The 22,580-nt window shown below is 44.9% G+C and overlaps 1 long non-coding RNA gene across 1 annotated transcript; it reads right to left on the bottom strand.

Annotated features, from left to right (window-relative positions):
* Positions 1 to 723: 723 nt before the first annotated feature.
* On the bottom strand, positions 724 to 21,437 carry LOC143664522 (uncharacterized). Its single transcript, XR_013166457.1, has 3 exons — positions 21,353 to 21,437; positions 2,390 to 2,607; positions 724 to 1,886 (listed from the first exon to the last, which is right to left on the bottom strand). It is a non-coding gene; the product is annotated as an uncharacterized LOC143664522 (long non-coding RNA).
* Positions 21,438 to 22,580: the final 1,143 nt, after the last annotated feature.

Genomic DNA, 22,580 nt, shown 5'->3' with positions numbered 1-22,580 from the left:
CAACAACTTGGGCAAATCTCAAATGCATTATGCATTTGAAAGAAGTCAGACTCAAAAGGCTACATGCTGTGTGATTCCATTAATATGACATTTTGGAAAAGTATAGGCTATAAAATGGACTGTGGTTTCCAGGTGCTGGGAGTGGCAGAAGGGAATGACGTCAAAGGGATACAAGGGAATCATCTGGATGATGGAACTGTTCTGTATCTTGATTGTGGTAGTGGTTACACAACTGAATGCATTAAATTCATAGAACTGGGTGACTAAAAAGGCTATATCTTATTATATGCAAATTATACCTCCATCACCTGACCCCCTAGATAAAGTAGTTAAGGTATATTTGTGTGTGTTTTGATTTTAAAGTATTTTGAGTAAATAATCTTTTGCCAGAAGGGCAGCCCATGCTTACTTAGTGTCTATTTTCTGAGGATGTCAAATGGGGGTCAGAACCAATAAAAGTTCTTTCAAGAAGAATGAAGTAAGCTGAGCACTTGACCAAGTTGGGGAAACCAGAAAGCCAAGTTAATCACCTTCCATTGTTTTGGTCCCTAGGATGAATTTCCTCTCCTCTGTTTCATAATGTTTTAAAGTGGTACCTCTATCATCCATTAGGCTTTTAGCATAATCACTCATATTGATGATCTGCAGATTGTAAACTTTTTGAAGTCAGAAAAATGAGAGAAGCACACAGCACTCAAATTCACCCAGAAACCAGAATTTTCCTTCAGAGTTCGTTTTATAGGACAGGAACTGAGAACAAATTTGCTTATGGCACAAAGCACAGGTCTTTGAGGGCAAGGACACCCAGCTAAACCTCTAAATAAATATGGACACTTATTCCTCTGGAATGTGAGTGCTGACAAAATCCTTTCCATATCTTAACTGGAAAGACAAGGCCTTGGGAAAATATGAAACACTGCCTCATGCAAAGTGAGGCAGAGGACTGAGTCAGGATTTTCTTAGTCGAAGATATGTACCATTTTATGCATCTTCTTTACTCTCTTGACATACCTTCCTCATGAGTCAGGAGCCCCAGGATTTCTGTCAATACAGTTCTTGAGGTAGTTGCTATCAGTCAACTGGAGGTGGCATTTGTATGCAGTTTCTTTTGGCTTCAAGAAACAGAAGGTAAAACCCAAACTGGCTTAAGTAATTGAAAAAAAAAATGTATTGGTTCACATGGCTTAAAAACCAAGTTGATTCCAGGAGCAGGTTGACAGTCCCTCAAAAATGATACTGTCTCCTGGCTCTGCTTTCCTCCACTCTTCATTCCTGAGCTCTACGCAGTTTCAGAATGGTGGCAGCAGCTCCAGAATTTGCCTCCTTCTTCTGCAGTAGCAGATAAAGGATCACCTTATTCCCAACACTTTAGTCAAAAGCCCTGGGCCTGATGACCAATGGGACAAGGAGGTAGAATTCTACTGTTGGGCCATCCTGGGACCCCTGGAGTTAGAGACGGAGCCCGTTCAAAGCACATGGACCCCGGGCAGGGGCAAGAGATCTCCCAAATAGGAAGGTAGGATGCTGTTGCTGGATGCTCGTGTCAGCAAGGTGAACTCAGGGTGTCTGCCTCATCTAACATGTGCTTACGCAGAGTGATTCAGCCCCTTGCTATGTAGAAGTGGGACGCGGGAGCTGTGCCTGGTTTCTTGGAACATTCAGCTGGGTAAACTGAGTTCAGGGGTTGAAGCTCTGAGATGCTGCTCCCCGCCCTCCCGGGGAATTTGTTTCTTGATGCCTCTTGCTCCCTGTCTCCTTTTGAGTCGTCTTTTTGTGCTCACTACCTGTCCTGTCCTCTCCATTGCCATATCTTAGGCCATAGCCCTCTTCATGTTCCAGGTTCCCCTCTTCAGTAGACACAAGGTGGGAGCATTTCAAAAGGAACTCTTATAATAGAAGGTAAGTGGAAATTTCAAGAAAAGAAACAAAAGAAGCAAAGTAAAACAAATATAGTATTCAAAATGCTTTAAACAGGACGTATTTTGTATAGCATGTTTAATTCAGATCGAGTAAAGCCTAGCTACATATTAGAATCTAGAATGACAGAGGGGCAAGGGAACTTTGAAACTCCCCTGTCCATTCACATCATCCTACAGATGGGGGCACTGGCATCCCCCCAGTCAATGGCAGCTACAAATGTCAAAGTCCATGTTAGCGCTGGGCCCAGGACCTACGTCTTCTGAGCCCTGATCCAGTTCTGAGTCCAGATATGAGGCTACTGCTGCTTCAGCCTCTTAAAATGACCTTTAACAGGGCCCACACATTTGAAACTGTAGTTTTCAGGAACCTACATGAACAGATAATGCATACATACAACGCCTAAATAAAAAATTAAGCAGGAAATAGCATAAACAGCCTCCCTTTCTCTCCCACCCCCATTTCCACTCACCATAGGTGACTCTTTTTCTTTATTTCTTGCATGTTCTTCCAGGGATATTTTGTGCATATACAAGCAAGCCAATGATCCCTTCACCTTCTATTTTTTTTTAAAATACAAGTTATAGCATATGTTACACTTTCAGAGAGTTTTGAGTGCCAGGAAGAATAACCCAGGGTGATGTGGTAGGCAGAGAACTGTCTATCCCTCTTCCTTCTTACACAAGATGGCTAGGAAGAAATAAGACAATGTGTGAAGTGAGCAAGCGCCCTCAAAAACTTACTATTCATAGCAGTAATTTTGTATTTTGTATTTTTGGCCTGAGCTGACCTGTTGCCTTGGTATTAAGTACACAGAACTTTAAGACTGCTTCGAGATGCTCAACTAGAGACAGAAAAGGCCATTCCAGTTCCCTTAACAGGCCAGTGCTAAAAACACTAGCTCCTGAGGACACAACCCACAATTCAGTTGAGGATAAACTTTCTCTTCCTTATCACCAAGCACTCAGTAAGCAGCTTGCTGTCTACTGCAGGTTTAGAAAATCCCATATGGATTTGGAAACTAGCCTAGTTTGTATCACCTGAATCAGAGAGTGGAAAGAGGACAGCTCAAAGAAGCAGGTAAAGGGAGTCTGTTTCTGACACTACTTCTTGCTGTCTTTGTGACTTTGGACAAAGCTTGGTGGGAGACTTGAAGACTTCTGGACTGTTACTTTGATTAGAAGCACAAAACCAGCTTGCTTCAGTTCTGACTCTGACATTGCATATGAGTCATGGGTCCCCTTTCTGAAATGATACTGTCCCCCATCTTGGACTTTAGTTCAGGTATATGACTTGTCTCTTTCTATCTAAGTTCTGTCTTCTGCTTAGCTTCCCAAACCTTTCTCTCTGAAGTATTGGTCTCTAACCTCCTCCTAGGGCCCTGGCCCTAAAATCTGCTCTCAGACCTCCTAAGATCTTCCTCCAGCCTGCTTGGGCATCTGTCCACTGCCAGCTACTAGGTGTACTGTTCCAAGCTCTGCCATCCATGTCCCCAAGACCTGGGGAGGGCCCGTCTCCATCTGTTTTGTTGGACTTCACCAGGCTGCTCTCTCTGGCCAACACTGTCTTTATTTCCCAGGGCACAACTTTCTGCCTGGGATGGTGTCCTTCTACCACCTACAGCTGGCCTACTTCTCCTCCCACCAACTTGGAGGCATGTCTAGTTTCTAGCTGCCCAAAACAAAAAATAGCCTATTTAGGTTATTTAAATCTTCCTTAACAAAACAAGCCATTGCTTGCTATAACCAAGAGGCATCACAGAACCCTAGAATTCCTCAAAATGTAATTCAAAGCTCTAAAATAGGTGATCTGGTCTAACCCCTTCTTTTTTGTAGGCAGCCCAGAAAAGTGTTTGCCAAGATCACACACTGAGCTAGTAGCAAAAACCAGCCTCTTAGCATGTGTTGCCCCAGTACAGTGGACGCTCCTTGAGAGGAACCACGTGTCACTCTTCTATCCTCAGTGTATAGTGTAATTCCTGGAACATAGTAGAGGCTTGATCAATAGTGATGAATGAATGAATGAACGAATGAGTCTTCTGGACCATGATCTCATAATAGTCAACAAATGTTTACTGAGGACCTGTTATGTGCCAGGTTCCTTGGTAGGTTCTGGAAATAGAGCAGTAAATAAGGCTGGCCAACATGGTTCCTTCCATTAGGGACCCTTGAAACAAGCAGGGAAGCAAGCCAGAACCAAACTAATGAGATTAATGAGATAATTGAAATATGCAAAACCCTGTGAAAGGGGGATATAAGAAGCCCAAAAGAGGTCCTTATAGCCTCAATCTGGAGGATCTGAAAGGTTTTCCTGACAGTATAATGGATGAATGAGTTACCAAGGCATGGACTTGAGAGAAAGGAGGAGCTTTGCAGGGAGTTAGAAGTTCAGGCGAGAGGGATCACAAGTGAGAGAGAGAACCATGTACGTATTTGAAGAAGTGCTTAAGATACCCAAAGAACCTGGGCAGAAAGAGTCAAGATGGCAATGAGATGAGGCTGAAGAAGTGGGAAGGGGCCAGACCATGCAGGGTTCTCAGAAAGCACAGGAGTCAGATAGACTAAAACGTAGGCCTGTCACCTGTTTTTGTAAATAAAGTTTTATTGAAACACCTATTTATGTACCTATTGGCTGAGGCTGCTTTCTCACTACAATGACAGAGTTGAATAATTGCGATAGAGACTATATGATCCACAAGCCTAAAAGATTTACTGTCTAGTCTTTTACAGAAAAAGCTTGCTGACCCCTGGACTATAAGAACTATGGTGATGACAGGACAGGAACCCGGTGGACCTCTCAGCCACCTTCTGGGGTGAGGTGGGAAGTGAGATGGAGGTAGTTTCGGGGCCTCCAGCTTAGCATTCCTCTTAAAAACTTCTCTTGTTTCCTCTGAGGGCTGAGCCCTGTCACCTTGGCTGAGGGAAAGCAGTGACCTCAGCAGCTCGGCAGCAGGAGCCCTGCCAGGCTCTGTCACACCTACAGAGAGGGCGGACTCCACCTGGAGGCAAGGGTTGGGCAGGGATGGGCCAGGTACTGAGTGTCCACCCATCAGCTGTCTTTGCTCTGTTCCTTACATGTTCCCCACACTTGGCAGCATCTGTGCCTCTGCTCAAGCTGTTCTTTCTACCCAAGGTGGCTACTTCACTTATCATTACCTGTTAAAATCACCCTTCAAGGTGAAGATGAAATGCCACCTCTTTCAGGGAGACGGCTTTGATTATGCCCCCTCTCCCCTCCCCTCCACACAGAAGACTCCTCTTCTGGCCTCAAACAGTTTCTCTCTTGTTGCAGCAACAGAAGCAAATGATAGGTTCCTTGGGCTGTGTTAGGTCATTCATTCATTCATTCATTCATCCCACAGGTATTTATTGAGCATCTACTATGCACCAGGGACTGCAGACAAGATTATAAAATTTACATTCAGACCAGAGAATCAGGAAAAAAACCCAACAATCAATAAGCAAAAAAATAAATGTAAGATTTTCAGGTTGCTACGGGCTGTGAAAAAAATAAAACATATGATCGTGAGTTTGGGGGCGAGGTGTGGTTCACACCAGGTTGGACAGGTCAGTCAGGGATGGCCTCACTGAGGAGTGAAACGTAAGCTGAGGTAGGAATGATGAGGAGGAGCCAGCTATGGAAAGAGCTGGAGGAAGGACATTCCAGGTCGAGGGGAGAGCAGGTGCCAAGACCCTGAGGCAGCAAAAAGCTCTGTGTGTTTCAGGAACAGGAGAAAGGCTAGTGTGGAGAGGGAGTTGTATGTAAGAAGAGGTCAGGAAGGCAGGCAGGGGCCTGGTCAGGTAGGGCTTTGCTGACCGTGGAGAACAGGGTGGGGTGCTGTGTATACAGGAAGCTGCTGGACAGTTTCATGCAAGGAAATGATAAGAATTGACTGATGTCCTGTCCATTGATTCATTCAATGATGACACATTCCTCTTTTGTGCAAGACACCGAGCAAAGTGAAAAGAACACAAGGCTGAGTAAAAATGGTCCCTGTCCTCTAGACATTGCTACCTTGGTGGAGGTGCCTTCTTCTATATGAGATCGCCCCAAGTGTAAGGTCTGCAATGCTGTTTTGCCGATTCAGATACTTGATCTGCCAGGTTCCTCTAGCCCCTTGTTGCTAAGAGTGTGGTCCATGTCAGAGTCTTGGTCCCCAGCCAAGTTCAGCTGAATTTTAACAAAATCCTGGCAGATTCATATACACCTTAGAGATTGAGAAGGTCTATCCTAGAAGTAATTAGGTAAAGAAGTAATGTGTTCTCATCAACCACACTGAGAAAAAAGTAACGGGTCAGATGCCAGCTCAACCATTAATAGTGAGGGGTTCATAATGCCTTACACGAGGGCTTCTCAAAACTCTCAAGTGCATATACGTCACGTGGAAATCTTGTTAAGATGCAGATTCTGATTCAATAAGCTTGGAGGGGGGCTCGGAATCCTGCATTTCTACCAAGCTCCTGGTGATACTCATCTGCTGGTCCAAGAAGCAAAGCCCTACGTGACACTTGCCCCCCTTGGTCTGCCACATTGTCACGATAACCCTGCTGTGAGATGTTTATTCACAGTATACGGATCAGGAAATGGAGTCTTAAAGAAACTAAATTTGAGCTGCATGACCTTGGGGAGGTATCTGGTTTCATTTTCCTTATCTTCATCTCCTGTGAAATGGAGTGAAGGCACTGTTGCCTGCTTTAGAGAAATACCTGGGAGAGTAAATAGAATGGAGGGTGTTGTGTGCTTAGTACAGTGCCTGGCATACAGCAAGCTCTCAACACTTGGGAGCTTTATCATTATCTGGGACTTGAGTCCAGGCTGTCTGACTCCAAAGCCATTCTTCATCAGAAAAGTAGATACTAGGGGCTTCTCAGTTAGAAGATAAGGTCAACAATAAAAACATTTAGCAAAAATTGAATACCGTGCTGGTGCATTCCACACAAGTATGCTAAATTCATTTCTCCACTCTGAGGATATTTGTCCACTTGGAGCTGGTTTCTCTTCAGAGCCTCCCCAACCTCAAACCGTATCTTTTGGTTGCTTCTTTTTTCTCCTCTAGACCACATAACATCTGTCCATCCTGATGACAGTCATTAACCTTAGACCCGTCAGAGGTCAGCAAAGAATCTCAGACACTCAGGGGTCAGCAAAGAATCTCAGACACTCAGTCCTGGCTACTGTTGCATGCAATCAGGAGGCCCTCTCCAGTCCTGGGGAATGGAAATGAACTCCCGTCAGAGTTCAATTGCAAAGATCACAGTGCCCTGTCCTAGTCCAGGCATGGCTTCTAAAGCAGATGCCCCAGTCCCTGGTTGGCCTTAGGTAGCACTTCGGTGGTGATAGGATTTGCAAGTCTCTGTAGCCATCTCCATCTAACAAAGATGCCGTCTCTAAGAGCAGCTCATGCCTGCACTTCCCTACCTCTCAGCTTCAGTTTTAGATATTGACATTTCTGAAAGTGCTATGAGTCTTGGGGATATATTCAGCCTGTAGTTGCTTAACAAAAATAATCTTCACAGCATGTAATAACTTACAAAGCACTTAATTGTGTTTCATGCTTTGAAAAGGACATAGAACAGATATTATCCAATTTGCAAAAGGGAAAATTGAAGAGATTAAGTAACTTGTCTTCTATCACTCATGTAATAACTGCTTTCTAGCTCTAAGTTCATCTATCCCCCGATAATTATTGAGCAGCCAATATGAGCAGGTACTGTGCTAGGCCCTAGGAATACAATATTGTCAAACAGGAGATGCATTTTTGCCTTCACAGAGCCCACATTCTAGTGAATTAATACGACTTTGCCTAGTGATGAGATCTATGAACAAGAGGAACATGTGGTTGTCAGAACCCAAGAGAGGGGATTTGACATCAAAGGGAAGGCTTTCCTGAGATGTGAAGCATGAAAGGCAGGGACCTGATATAATGACTTCTATCTGCCTTGAAAGTACTGTCTGGCCACTGAAGGATTTGAGGAGGGGGATTTATAGTCAGACATGCGTTTTCCATATAAACTCCCTTAGCATTAATCCTACTCTGCCTTTTTATCCTTGCCTCATTCTCCTACTGCCCTGGGACTTCATTGAGGCTGGAGATCAGGTCTCTAGTGGAGTGAGACCAAAGAGATTAAATTTGAGCTGGGTCACTTGGTCAGGACCATGGGCACCCGTTATTCTTGGTGAATGCCTGTAGAATGCAGACAGTGGGGAATTGAAGGCAAAATTGCCAGCATTCTAAACTGACAGGATGGCAGATGACTTACATTCTGGCACTTGAGCCTATGCCTGAAAAGGGGGTCAGCAAAGAATCTCAGACACTCAGTCCTGGCTACTGTTGCATGCAATCGGGAGGCCCTCTCCAGTCTTGGGGAATGGAAAGCAGTGTGAACCAGGCTCTGGCATCAGACTTTCTCACTTCAAGCCCCAGCTCTGCCATTTAACAGACTCTGAGCTAATTGCATCTCTACTTTTTGTCTTGGTTTCTTCATCTGGCAAGTGGAGAAGATGAGGTCTCTCTTCTCTCATAAGATGGTGCCTGGGAAGTGCTCAGCCCAGTGTCTGGCATGGTGTTTTTATAATAAGTGGCAGTGATAGTATTATTAAAAGGATGTTGACACAGAGCCTGGATGGTTTCATCCTGTGGAACCCAATTCCCTGACTTGTGTAGGTGAGAGATCCCTTGTGCAATATGATTAGCTGCTTCCTTCAGGTTTAGCTGTTGTGTGACTTTGTAACTGCTCTAGAGAAAACAAATGGAGTCTGCTGAGCTGGGTATCCAAAGATTATCACCACAGGGCCCCCACCAATTTTTTTTTTTTGCTTCCACTAGATTCCTCCACCCTGTATGCCACAGTCTGCTCACAATTCCCCTACCATTTCATGCCTTGTATGGGACATGTTCACCTGCATAAGTGCTCACTAGGTGTTTTGGTTTGCTAAAGCTGATGAAATGCAATATACCAGAAATGGGTTGGCTGTTATAGTGGGATTTATTAACTTACAAGTTTACAGTTCTGAAGCCATGAAAAATGTCCAAATTAAGGCATCAATGGTATGATACTTTCACTGAAAAAAGTCTGCTGTCTACCTGGACTTCTCTGTCATATGGTCAGGCACATGGTGATGTCTGCTGGTCCTTTCATTGCTTCTTGTTTCTGACTTCGTTGGCTTCCTTTCTGAGCTTTTGTGTGTTTCTCTGTTTTAGCTTCTGTCTCTCTGAGCTTCTGTGGGTATTTTCTCCTGTTTCTTTTACCCTCTTGTAAAGGATTTCAGTAAGAGGACTATTCTAGTTTGCTAGCTGCTGGAGTGCAATATACCAGAAGTGAAATGGCTGTTATAAAGGGGGATTTATTAAGTTGCTAACTTGCTATTCTAAGACTGTGAAAATGTCCAAATTAAAGCAAGGCTATACGATTGTTCAAATTAAGGCACCAACAACAGGTTGCCTTCACTCAAGAAAGGCCAGTGACATTCAGGGTGTCCCTCTCACTGGAAAGGCACATGGTGAACATGGTAATGTCTGCTAGCTTTCTCTCTAGGCTTCTTGTTTCATGAAGCTCCTGCATTTTCCTTCTTTGTCTCTAAATGTCTCTGGCTGGTTGGGCTCTCGTGGTTCTCATACTCTTGGGACTCTTGTCATTCTCAAGCTTTTTCCAAACTCCTTCCTCTTTTAGAGGATTCTAGCAAACTAATCAAGGCCCACCTGGAATGGTGGAGTCACATTTCCCTCTAATCCAAGGTTAATACCCACAATTGGTTGAGTCACAGCTCTGTGGAAATAATGTAATCAAATTTCCAACCTATAGTGCTGAATAGGGGTTAAAAGAAACACTTGCTCCCACAAGATTGGATCAGGATTAAAACATGGCTTTTCTAGGGTACATAATACTTTCAAACCCTAAGACCCATCCTAGGGCACTCTCCAACTGAAATAATCTAATCAAGAGGTCCCACCCACAATGGTCAATACCCACAACAATGGATTAAAAGCACCTAATCTTTTCTGGGGTACATACAGCTTCAAACCATCACACTGGGCCACCTCCTAATGCCACATCCTCCTGAAGCTTTTTCTGAGTTCCCTGTGTGGAATATCCATTCATTCATTCATCAAGTATTTATATGAACTAATATGTACCAGGTCTGTTCTAGGCATTTGGAATGTGGATATGAACCTTCAGGGTACCTGCCCTTGTGGAGGCTCCATTTTGTTTGGGGACACAGAGAATATATAGCATACAAATAAACAAGGGTATGCCGAAAGAGTGAAAGAGGCTTCCAGAGGATTAAAAAAAGTAATGCGATCGAGACTACTGGGGGCGAATGTGGGGAGGCCACAAGAGATCATATGGCGGTTGGAGAAGACCTCTCCGAGGAGGGTATATAAGCTGAGGGCTGGCTGATGAGAAGGAGCTGGTCAAGTGAAGAGATGGAGAAATATTGTCTTAGGCAGAAAGGACCGAAGAGCAACCAGGGACAGAACGAAGGCCATTGGGCCCAAAGCAGAGAGGAGGGTAAGAGTGTAGTGCACCCAGCTAGAGAGGCATGTGGCGGCTGGGGGGCTGGAGGGCGGGGAGTGGGGAACCAGATCGTGTCCAGCCCGTCTGCAGTGCCCACAGGGCTGTGATAACTTTGGATGTCCTTTCCATCATGTATTGCCATCGGATGATCAGGGACCCATCGTTTGCATGCCTGTAGCAGCACAGAGCCTGGCTCATAGTCAAGACTCACTAAATGTTGATTGAATGAGGGCCAACCTGGGACTAAGATGGAGAGTTCAGGAATAGAGTCTTGGCAATATAACATGTCTCCAGCAGTCTTTGCTGAGTCAGCACCCTCTATACACATTCCCCCTAATAATTCTGGTAGTAGCTTGGGCATATGTTCCAGAAGTAGCCCTGCCTCTGGATGAGATGAATACAAATCAGCTTCTCTCTGGGCTGGTTGTGGAGCCTGGCAGGAAGTGTTCTGGAAATGAACATGAACATCTGACCAAGACCTAATCAATTTTAACAATTGATTAGAAATTGGAGCTGAGTGTAACTGACATAAAAGAAAGGAGAGAAAGGCAGCCTCTCTAGGAAATCAAATAGGCTGGCAGGACAATGAACACTGGCAAAGTGGGCTCCGGGTGAGGGAATCTGATGGCTGAGCATAACAAGTGGAAAATATCAGACCCAAGCAGGATGAGTGAGCATCCAGAACTGAGGGTCTGAGTCACCACTAATGAAACATCGACTCACACTTGGCAATTCCTGCCCAACTAGTGAAAACCGTTTGCTCAAATCCTGTTCTATTTCAGGAAACGCCAGCTGCATCATAGGAAGTCCTGTTCTTTCTACATTAGTAACAAGAGTCATTTCTCTTTGCTTTTGGGTGTTCCACAGGGCATCAGGCCTGGAGGGCAAAGGGTTATTCTGCTGCTCAAATAAGGTAGATTGGTTTAGCCTAACCTGGGAAGTTCAACAGGCTTCCTTCCCTCAAGGCAGGGAGAAGCTGAGTTTGAGAGTTACCTCCATAAAGCATGGGTTTCAGTCCCACCGAGGAGCCTTAAAATGTTCCTGTTCCAGCTCCAAAGGAGAGGGGAAAAGTGGCCAGATTTTCTTACCTGCCATGGCTCCCTTTTTCTCCCCCTGTCCTGTGAGAGGAACACTGGAATCACCAGCTTCACCTCCCCAGAGAAGCGGCCTGAGCAAGGAGGCCAAGAGGTGCCCACTTCAAAGCCTGATGGCTTCTGTGGGCTTTGACATCCAATTCCTCCCTGGGGACCACTGTTGACAGGGGCTCCTTGAGCTGGATGGAGGGTGGGGTGGCAAATCCTGTGACCCTCTCAGCCAGGCAGAAATGATTTTCATTGTCTAGCACCTGGACCTGATTTCAAGTGTTATAGGAGAGGTGGTAAAGGTCACCAAATACTGGCTGCACACACTGAAGATTTATACGGCAAACTGTCTTTATGGGGTGAGGTTGGGGTTTCCCAGCCCTGACTTCTACAGTGCAACTGGGCTTCCAAGGGTATTGCTATTTAAGCCTTGGGAGATTCAGAAGTCTACAAGCTTCCTAGGTTTTGTTCAGAATCTCAGTGGATTTTTCTAAGACCTTCTATACCACATGGAAAGGAGTAGATAGAGAAGACAAGGAATATATGAAAACTTTTATCTTTGTAATGAAAGGGCTCTCCACGTCTGTCAGTTTGAGATGGATTTTTGTTTCTTCCCCTTTGGAAGTAAAATGGGATCAAGGTGAGTTTTCAGTAGCGGTAAAAAACAAATACAGAATGTATTTAGAAGCAGATTTGGTGATCTGTAGCCCATTATCCCTGAAGAATAGCCAGGTGGGAGCACAGAGACCTGGGTTTTAATTTTGCCTCTACCACTCACTTGCTGTGTGGTCAAGTCGCTGCCTGTCTCTGCGCCCAGGCTCCACTGGAAAATGAGAGGGTTGGAGCATGATTTCCTAAATCCCATGACTAGTTATTGCTACACTAAAAACAATTAAATCACACAGTAGAAAGTTGTTTTAATTTTCCTTTAATCCTCCAGATTAAGGAAGGGAAAGTCTCAGTTTGGTGCTAATGTATCTTTAACACCTTTCTAACAGCCCCTGGTCTTCCTTTTAAACACAGTGAGAGCAGAAAAGTCTTCCTTGATCTATCCGCATCTATCTAGCAGGGAATTAATCACATTGCCTTGTTTTCTTTGTATTTATTTTTATGGTTGTCTTTTACCTGTAAACTGCACATACAAGATACCAAGTTATGGTCAGGAGTGATGTAGGATTTTCTTGTAAAATAAACAAATTTACGTAGATGAGAAAATGTAAGGAAATACACGAAGGTGCTATTGGTGCATGGCAGAACTCTTGAGTTTGCTACATGAATGGCTGGGCTTTGGAAAACCCTGGTCAGGTGGCTTCTGGGTGTCTTTACACTGCTCTGAGGGTTTGGGATGACAAGTGTCCCTATTTGAGCATGGAGAGCCTGGCGCTGACCTCCTGGCCATCTTAAATGTAAGCCTCACATGTGCAGCCACTGTATGTGACTTTTTGGCTGCTGTGTCTACCATGTCAGTGATGGTTGGACTTAAATAAATGTGAACTTTGAAGGAATGAGTGCATGATTCAGGTGGGAAACAGTGGGATGTGACACATTTTTCCTTTGGGGAACAAAAGAGATGGAAACTTCTCCATTTCAGACTCTGTGGAGTGGTGCCTAACCGGCCTGGGCGGGCTCTCACATGCTACCTTGTAGCAGGAGGGGACTCAGGGACGTCCTTGAACTGCCACGTAGCACTAGGTGACCCTGGCCAAGGACTTAGCCTTCCTGGCCTTCAGTTTCCCTCACTAAAGGAGTGGGAACATACTGTTCCTTTGGTCTATTACAGCCTTAATGTATTATAATCACACACACACACACACACATATACATAAATACTGTAAGTAAGCTTTGAATGATATGCCAAGCTGAGGTTTTGTGACATTGTTGAAATTTATAGAACATATATAATACTTTAAAATATATAATTTAATATTTAATATTTTATATCCTCCCTGGGAAAAGGAAAGGTTTATGAATGAGTGAATGAATGAATATATTCACTTTGTATTTTCAGTTTTCCTATCTCATTGGCTCTCTGTTTGGCGTACTTTTAAATTGACTGGCTATTTGATTCAAATTACGATTTGAAAAAGTTTGGGCGCTGGCTGCAGACGGGGTGTGCTTGCTGGGTTGGAGTTTGGGCGTGACTTCAAGCTGCCTTGGCCGGGTGACAGCTCAAACACAGCCAAACAGCTGGTCCTGCCAGGAGTGGGAAGGCTGTGGAAACAATGCCTGCCGCAGGCATGCCTGCCCCGGGGGTCCGAGGGAGACTTCTGGATTCAGGGGAACCCTCGCTGACCCTCAGCCAGGTCTTTTTTTGTTCCTTTTCTTCTCCTCCCTGGGACAGCAGTTGGCTCTGACTTCCTGCAGTGGTTGGGAACCGTTGCCTCCAGCACAGGAGTTGGTGGAACAGATTCTTTTCAACGGTCTCACCTCCGCTTCCGGATGAAGGCTTGTTCCCGGACTGCGGAAGGGCAGAGGCTTCCAGGCCACCTTTCAGACACGGCCGGTCCTGCTCTCTCCCCCCAACCCCAGTCATTGATTTCATTTATTAGCATTTTTGGAAGGAAGAGGAATATCAAAGGCAAGTTAACTGGAAGCGGACTTCTGCGCAAAGCAATGACAAACACTTTCTAGCTACTGGAGCAGTATCGTTATTGCAAAAAGAGGAAAGTAATGCATTCTTCCCAGGGTGAGGGATTGAGATCATGTGGGCCGAGCCTGGAGGCACAGCGTCCTGCCCACAGCAAGCATCCCATTAATAGGAGGCATTTTTGTATTTAACTTTTCGCAGAGCCACGGCCCCGGGCCCCGAGTTGGTTCTCAATATTTGCATGTTGAATGAGCCAACTATGGAACCAGCTGCCTTAGAGACTGCAAACTAGAAGTGTCCAAAGCGAAGATGAGTGTTACTGACTTATGGTATTAATACTCCCATAGTGTATCAAAATGGAAATGAAAAAGAGCTTGGAGGTAAAGCTTTCAATCTGCAATGCTAAGTCCCTCAGGGTGGGCTGGCTTTGACTGGCCAGACAACAGTAGAATGACTTTCTATTAACCCTTCCCTGTCTGCATAATGGACTTTGAAGTTAGAGTATGCTTTAAATTAAGCAAACATGCCTTCAGAGCCCAGATTTTTGTAGTAACCATTTAAAAGAGCAATGGGCAGGGCAGGCAAAGCTGGTGGGTGCCTTCCCTATTGGGCACACCCTTTTAGAACTTTTGAGGTTTGACACGAGGGTCCCAGGAAACTGCTCCTATCCTGCTGGAATATTAAAGATAAGAAAAGCATCAGATGCTACGTCTTCTGAAAAGATTTTCTGTATGCCGTCTTCTGATCTAAGATGCATCTCTCAAACCCCAAGACTTCACTGTGGTTGATGGGATTGCAGGGGCAGGGGGCAGCATTTAGGACACTGTATTGAAATAGTGGGGAGAATAAAATCCACATGAAAGTCTCTTTCTGAGCCAGGCCTGGTCCCAGATGGACTCCCAGCGGCATGGGCTGTACATATGACCAACAAGATCTAAAAAGTCTCTCGCCAATTGGTCTCTATTTTCATTGAAGTTACCTCAGGAGCCACAAATATAAAGGGGAATGGGTTTCAGTGAGAGGTAATTCCTTCAACAGACATGCTGACGAGGGGCTCCAGCTCCAGAGGGAAGCTTGGATTTATATGAAAGGCACTGATGTTTGTGGAGTGCCTGTTGTGTGCCAGGCGACGTGTAGGTCCTGTGTGTGGACTGTCTCCATCCACCCCCCAGCAGCCCTGTGGCAGGTGGGTGGTAAGTGTCTGCCATGACAGCCATTCCCACTTCCCACTCTGGGGAGGTCTCTCACTCTCACTGTTTACAGTCTTGTCGGAATTATAAATCAAGCGGTCTTTCCCTCCCACAGCAGTGACGGAAGTTCTCTTCACGCTGCTCTGGTGGGGCAAGGGGCAGTCCGTTTGGAATCTCTCTCCCAGGTCTTGAAATCCTGAGCCAATGGTGCCACAGCAGAAGACATCGTTTGGGTTTGCCGTTTCTGCCCTGGTTCCTCGACCAGATTGCCTGGCAGCTTCTGCTGCCTGGTTCAAGTTTGTCCTAAGCCTTCTCTTCCCACTTGTGAACTGTTCCACGCTCCACAGTAATGTCCCTTACAGCCAGTCTTTGAGTTGAGTTCTGTCTGACTTCAAAGCCTATGGACTTAACCATTACACAATATCGGGGTCTCTCTGTCACCCCACAGTCTTGAGGTTCTCAGGGGCCGTGATGCAAAAGGGTTGAGAATCCATGATTCTAAAATGATTACAATTAATTCCTTTTTCTGTTCTTTCAGAGCTGGACAGTGTTCACACCTGCAAATCTTCCTCCCAAATTAGCTGTGCACCTGAGCAGTTGGCTGAGTCAGCAGGAGGGTGTGGGAGGACTTTTAGACTTGAGCTAATAGGAAAGAACACTCAGCTTTACTCACGAGGACCTATCCCCCTGCAGGCTCTGTGTTGTACAGCCCCTCCCAGCCTGGTCTGCTCGCTCATTCCTCAGACCTGCCGGGAGCTTACCATAGCATAGAGGAAACCTGAATTGAGTGAGAAGGTGAGGAAAGCAGGAGCTGGGACACCTCTTTATGAGTCTTTTCCCTTTTTATAATCCTCTTGGGGTGGCACTGAGAATCTATCCTCTGAGCAAGTGTTGAGCAGGGCCTCAGGAGAGCTTTGAGAAATGCTTCATCATCTAGTTTCAGAAGGAAAGATTAGAAATGTTTCCCTGTATTGCCACTTGGCAAACATAAACAGATGGTAGTATTTAGGTAGCTAGAAAGTAGTATTCATTTTCTCCATGTCACTCTTCTCATCAACAAAATAGATCATTTAAATTGTATGCCCAGACTCAGCAAAGCTATTTTTACATTGAACAAAGTAAATAGGGTCACTTTTTCCTGAATCGCTCCTTTCGTCAAGAGTATGGCTCACCTTCAGCAATCCTGTGAGTTTCTCCAGGGTAGGAAATGGTCTTCCTTTACCTACACCTAGTCAAAGCAACTAACACAGTTGTTTTCAAAATTTTTAGCAACATGTTTTGGTTTACCAAAGCTGATGAAATGCAATATATCAGAAGTAGATGGGCTTTGAACGATGGAGATGTATTAGCTTACGTGTTCACAATTCCAACGCTGTAAAAATGTCCAAATTAAGGCATCAACAGTAGGATACCTTCCCTGAAGAAAGGCTGCTGGCGATCTGGCCTGCTCTGTCACTGGGCCAGCCACATGGCAACTCCTGCTGGTCCTTCTCTCCTGGGTTTGGTTGCTTCCAGCTTCCGGCGTCAGTGGCTTCCTCTCTCAGCTTCTGAGGGTGTGTCCTTCCTTCAAGCTTCTCCAGGACTTTTTCTGTGAGCTTCTCTTCCTTTCACCTCTTAGCTTCTGTATGTCTTTCATCCTCTTATAAAAGACTCCGGTTATAGGATTAAGACCCACCTTGAATGAGGTAGGCCACATCGCAATTAAAATAATCTAATCAAAAGGTCCCACCCACAGTAGGTTTACACCCACAGGAATGAATTAAAAGAATGTGGCCTTTTCTGGGGTACATACAACTTTAAACTGCCATACAATAGAATCAGTTTTTTGAAATACAATTTTATGCAGGACCGTAATACACAAAACAGAAAAATAAGTTACCTTTGACCTATGACCTCTTGCTTAATTCTCCTACTTGGGTCTCTGAAGCAGCTCTGAAGAATCACAGGGCTTGAGGAATCATCGGAAAACCCCTGGTCCAGCACCTCGTAGGAGTGGTGAGTAATGCCTTTTGAATGAGTTTGAACCAAACTGGACTCAGTGGACAAGAAAAATATCTGGGATGGGCGGTTTGCCTTGTTCTCTCAATCTCTCTGCCTCTCCACCTACCCCCAGAAATATGACTGAGGGAATCAAGAGGGTGGTTTACAGGGACATTTGGGGCTGGTTGAGAGGGAATTCTGTAGCCCAAGTGGGTAACACCCAGGTGTCTTCACCAGCAAGCCTTAGAGGTAAGAGTCCTTGACTGGGAGGAGCAGAAATCAAATGCCTCGGAAGGGTGAGGCCATGGGCAAGGTGGATCCGAGCCAGGCACTGGTGGTCCCAGTGGAAGTGGGGCTCTGACGATGGAGCATATCTGAGAATCATCCTTAAAGCCTGGGCTCCAGACAAGCAGCAGGGCAAAAGACAGAAGATGCAGCACTAGACAGGGCAATGGGGGAGTCCAGGCAAATCCTCAGGAAGCTATAGATTTACAGGAACTGGTGGGCAGGCCAGAGATATTAGGGAACCGGCCAGGACACCAGCTAAAAGATGGCCAAGGACACACTGACCTGCCTGCAGCCTGGGGTCTGCACGTGGTGCCAGGGCTTCCTCAGAGCAGTAAGAGATGCAGCTTCAGGGCCTTTGAATTGGGAGGAAATGTGGTTAAGAGTCTTTTTGTTTTGTGTGTATCTTGCATGTATGATGTGAAGGATTTTGAACCTCACTATAAAGAATAAACTCATTATCAGAGCCCCCCAGATAGAGTGTGGGACTGTGGAAGCCTGAAACCATTCAAGGCAATGTAGGTAGGGTTTTATGGTTTACGGAGTATCTTTATACACCTGGTCTCTTATTGCTGCTCCTCAGGCATGTCAGGAAGGCATATGTGATGAATATTACACGACACCTGCTGTCACAGAAAACTGATGCTGCCACTGTTTATAGAAAGCAGGGCATTAACAAATCAGGAAGAGAACTGCAGCACCAATTTGATGTGGTTGTGCACACGTGATGCTAATTACCACCTTTTGTGTGAATGGCCTGTTACATGTGCTGGGCCACCAGACCGGATGGTAGCAGTTATTCATTCCATTCGCAATAGGTCAGACTGGTTTGGTGCTCAGTTTCCTGGATCGTGCCACCCAAATGTATCATGTGTACTCGGTTGTCATAGCACATTGCTCGGGAAGGATTTTCTTCTGGGTCGAAAGTCATCAACCACTGCCCCCGGGCTGAGCTGGCCTCAGACGTTTTGCATTGAGTCTGTTCCTGGTTTAACGTTTTGAACTGGTTGCCAACACTTAAAAATGAAGAGATGGCCCATCAATGTCAACATCGTTGGTATTCTTGAACAATTGTAGGACTTGGAAACATTGGTTTTGGCAGTCTGGGGCTTGGTGGCGACTGCCCCCTTCCTTGAATCGTGTGTTCTTTAAATTGCACAGTCCCCACCCTGCCTGCCTCACTCCTTTGTATTACCTGTAAAACCCACGGGCGTTTGAGTTTAAGAATCTTGGCCTTGGTTTTTGTCTTATATAGCTTACCATCTAGGACCTAAGAGGTTGGCAAACTATGTCCCGTGAGCCAGGTGTGGTCCTCCATCTGTTTGTATAAGTAAAGTTTTATTGGAACACAGCCACACCCATTCATTGACGATGCCTATGGCTGCTTTCACAGAGTTGATTATTCGCGACAGAAATTTTTTGGACTGCAAGGCTTAAAATGTTTAATGTCTAGTCCTTTACAGAAAATGTTGTTGCTTCCTGATCTAGACCATGACTAGATGGTGGAGTTTTCGCTACAAAATGGCCTACTGAGGTGTTTTCTAAATAAAATTTTCCCTTCTTGGCCCATGAAGCAGTCTGCTTCTTTTTTGTTTTTTCCTTGCCTGCTACATCCACAGAGAAAGAATGGGACTACGTACCATTATTTGCATGCTTCTTTCCTGTGGCATCTACCTCTAACTCACAGACATTAGCGTTATGAGAATTATATCTTACACACCTGTGAGGGAGTTAACTCTTTTCACAGTGTCCCCATATCTTTTCTCCCATTTCCTTCTCAAGACTATTCTGCAAGGCAGATAGATTGTCCACCCAGTAGCAGTTTTTCTTTCTACCTTCCTTGCAGCAGAGCCCAGATCTAGAAAGTGATCACAAATGCCTGAAGCTTGCTTTTTTTTTTTTTTTTTAGCCTTTTACAGGGTTTGGGGGCGGTCATATGACCCTCTTCTGGTCCGTGACAGACAAGGGAAGTCTTCTTGGAGGTTTCCAGGAATTATTTCCTTCCTCAAAAGAGAGTAATATGTGTATCCCTTCTTCTCTGCTTCTGGAATGATCTTGAGAGTATGTGATGCTTGAAACTATTGCAGCCATTTTGTGACATGAGGGAAGGCACCTATGATCTTCTGGGGATGGTGAGAGCAAGGAGGAGAAAATCCTAAGTTCCTGGGGACGTCCTTGAGGATGGAATCATCTCTGTTCAGATAGTCTTCTTGCTATTAAAGTCATTTTGGGTCAGGTATTCTGTTACTTTGCAGCCAAATACATCTCAATTCAATCAGGTACAATTGCCTTTAGTTTATATGAGTTTTTAAAAAATTAGCGAAAATGTATATAGTTCTTACTACATGTTAGCTACTGTTCTAAGTGCTTTCTAAATATTAACTCATTTACTCCTCATAAAGGCACTATGAAAAAGGTATTTTTATTTGCATTTTACAGTTGAGGAAGCAGACACCAAATAAATGTTAGATATTGTAGGAGTTCACACACCTGGTCAGAGGCAGAACTAGGATTTAACCCCAGGCAGTAGGACTCCAGAGGCCATGGGCATAGTTGGTATAGTGTGCTCTCTCTCTGGAAGAGAGGAAATGGTTTGCCTCATGTCACATGACACAAGGTACTCTTAGAGCACCTGGGGCACCCTTAACCTGAGACAGTACTGGAACTTCCTGAACACCCATCCATCCTCATCAGACAGTGAGCTCTCCATCACTGCTCCTCTTCATCACATCGGAGCACGGTCCTGGCTCTGAGTCTGTGCTCCATCCTAGGGCTAGATAGGGAGCCTCTTTGCTGCCCGGCTGAGGTTCTCTCTTCCTCTCTTCCAGCTGCAGGCATTTGGAGCTATTGTCTGGGTGAGCCCAGGAGGAGGATATAGGAGGGCTGGTCCCTTGTGCTCTGCATCCCACTGAGGGGATATTGCATGGTGGTCACTTACATTAGGTCCAGAGTCAGACAGGAGTGAGTTCAGTTTCTGAATTTCTGGTTGGCTTATGGGAGAATCCTTTCCCCTCTCTGAAGTGCCCACTTCTGTAAAATGGGTTAACAATGGCCTATTCGATGAGGTTGTTTTGAACATTAAATGAGATAATGCATATATGCTAGTGTGAAGCTGTTAATGTACCCCAGAAAATTCCATGTTCTTTTAATCCACTCCTGTGGGTACAGATCTGTTGTGGGTAGGACCTTGGATTAGGTTATTTCAATTGAGATGTGACCCAAACAATTCACCATGGGTCCTAATCTTTTACTGGAGTCCTTTATGAGAAGATAAAAGGCAGAAAAAGCCAAGAGAGAAACACCCAGAGAAGTCTGCAGAGAGTTGAGTTGGAGAAAGCCCCTGGAGGAGCTGAGTGAGCCACTGAAACCAGAAGCCAGGAGAGAAGGACCAGCAGACACTGCCTTGAGACTTCTTGTGTGACAGGTGTTCCAGATGCCAGTAACCTGTCTTCAGAGTCCCGGTATCATTCTGCTGATGCCTTAATTGGGACATTTTCATGGCCTTAGAACTATAAATTTTAGACTAATAACTCCCCATTGTAAAAGCCAATCCATTCCTGGTATATTGCATTCTGGCAGCTTTAATAATTGAAATAGCATATACATTGCTTAATGCAGTACCTGGCACCTGGTATTCACCCAAAAAATGATAGTGCATTAGTGATACTGCTTTTGATATGCTTATTGTAAGTGCATGTGATGAGGTTTGTGAGCTAAACTGTCCTGAGAACCTGATGGTCTATATAAGGTAGACCTGAAATCTTGAAGCATCTCGGATAAGGGAGAAGTACTTACTGAGGAGTTAGAAGAACAGGATTCTAGTCCAGTTTTGTGACCTCGATGGCTCCTTTTCACTCTCTGGGCATCTGCGTCCCCACCTGTAAAATGTGTGTGTGGCTGAGATAATCCTTGAAGACCTTTCCCAGCTCTAACAGGCCATGCTGAGATACACCAAACATGTGGGCCTGTGCTCTCTCTCTAGGAGTCTGCATAGCTGAGATGCACTCACCATCCTTGGAGCACTGATTTGGTTGTTTCTCCAAATTTGGCCAAGGCTGCCCACACGTTCCATCCTGTCGGCCACCAGTGTGACCTGTGCCTGGTACCTGATGGGTGGATGGCCAACGATTCTGAGTTGAATGAATGAATGGACTCCATTGAGTGAGTGAGTCACCCTGGTGAACTCTGAAGGTTGGGCAGGTTTGGTTTCTCATAGTATAAATATTTAGAATATGACCATGATTATAGTTTTTGGCAAGGGTGAATCACTTACTCATGGTCATGGCTTTGGACCTAACCAAACTCTGAGCCAGCACCAGAATAAACTGTACTGAACTGATGGCCTTGGAACCAAAGGAAAACTGACTTTCCATTGACCCATGAGCCAGGTTTGGTTATTTTTTCCCTTGTTTTAAATTTTAAAAATAATCCAATGTCTAGTACACTAGGCCAAACTAGATGCCGCCTTACATTTTTTAAAAAAACCCTGACCTGGGACAAAATCAGACTGCAAATATTATTTTGGAAACCAAAATAATCCTTGTTTTAATATTGCATAATATGTACAAATTATAATAATGCTAGCTAACATCCGTGGAGCAATCTCTTTGTGCAAAGTACATTTTCTCATTTATTCCTCAAACAAACCCAGGAAGTGGGTACTGTAATTATTCCATTTAACAAACAAGAAATGTTAGGTTAAGTAACTTGCCAAAGTCTCACAGCCCTTAGGAGGCTGACTGGGGAGTGAATCTAGGACCATCTATTTCTAGGCTGGTTCTCTCTGCTCTCCTGGTCTCCTGTGTCCCCAGCATCAGTGACAGCTACGATGTACTGAGCCTCATTATGAGGCAGTCTGAGCATTTTATTCCTCTGAACTCATTTTATCTCCCCAGCAGCCCTCTCAGGAGTGTGGCATTATTTTAGAGAAGGGGAAACAAGAGTTTCTGAGGATGATGTAACTGGTCCACAATTTGTGAGTGGTGGAGCCAAGCTATTCCCGGAGCATTACCGAGCTCAGGCG

The sequence above is a fragment of the Tamandua tetradactyla genome, chromosome 20, assembly GCF_023851605.1.
Source record: "Tamandua tetradactyla isolate mTamTet1 chromosome 20, mTamTet1.pri, whole genome shotgun sequence".
NCBI classification, from domain to species: Eukaryota; Metazoa; Chordata; class Mammalia; order Pilosa; family Myrmecophagidae; genus Tamandua; species Tamandua tetradactyla.
The sequence above is the reverse complement of the archived record's forward strand: the minus strand, read 5'-3'. Positions and strand labels throughout refer to the sequence as shown.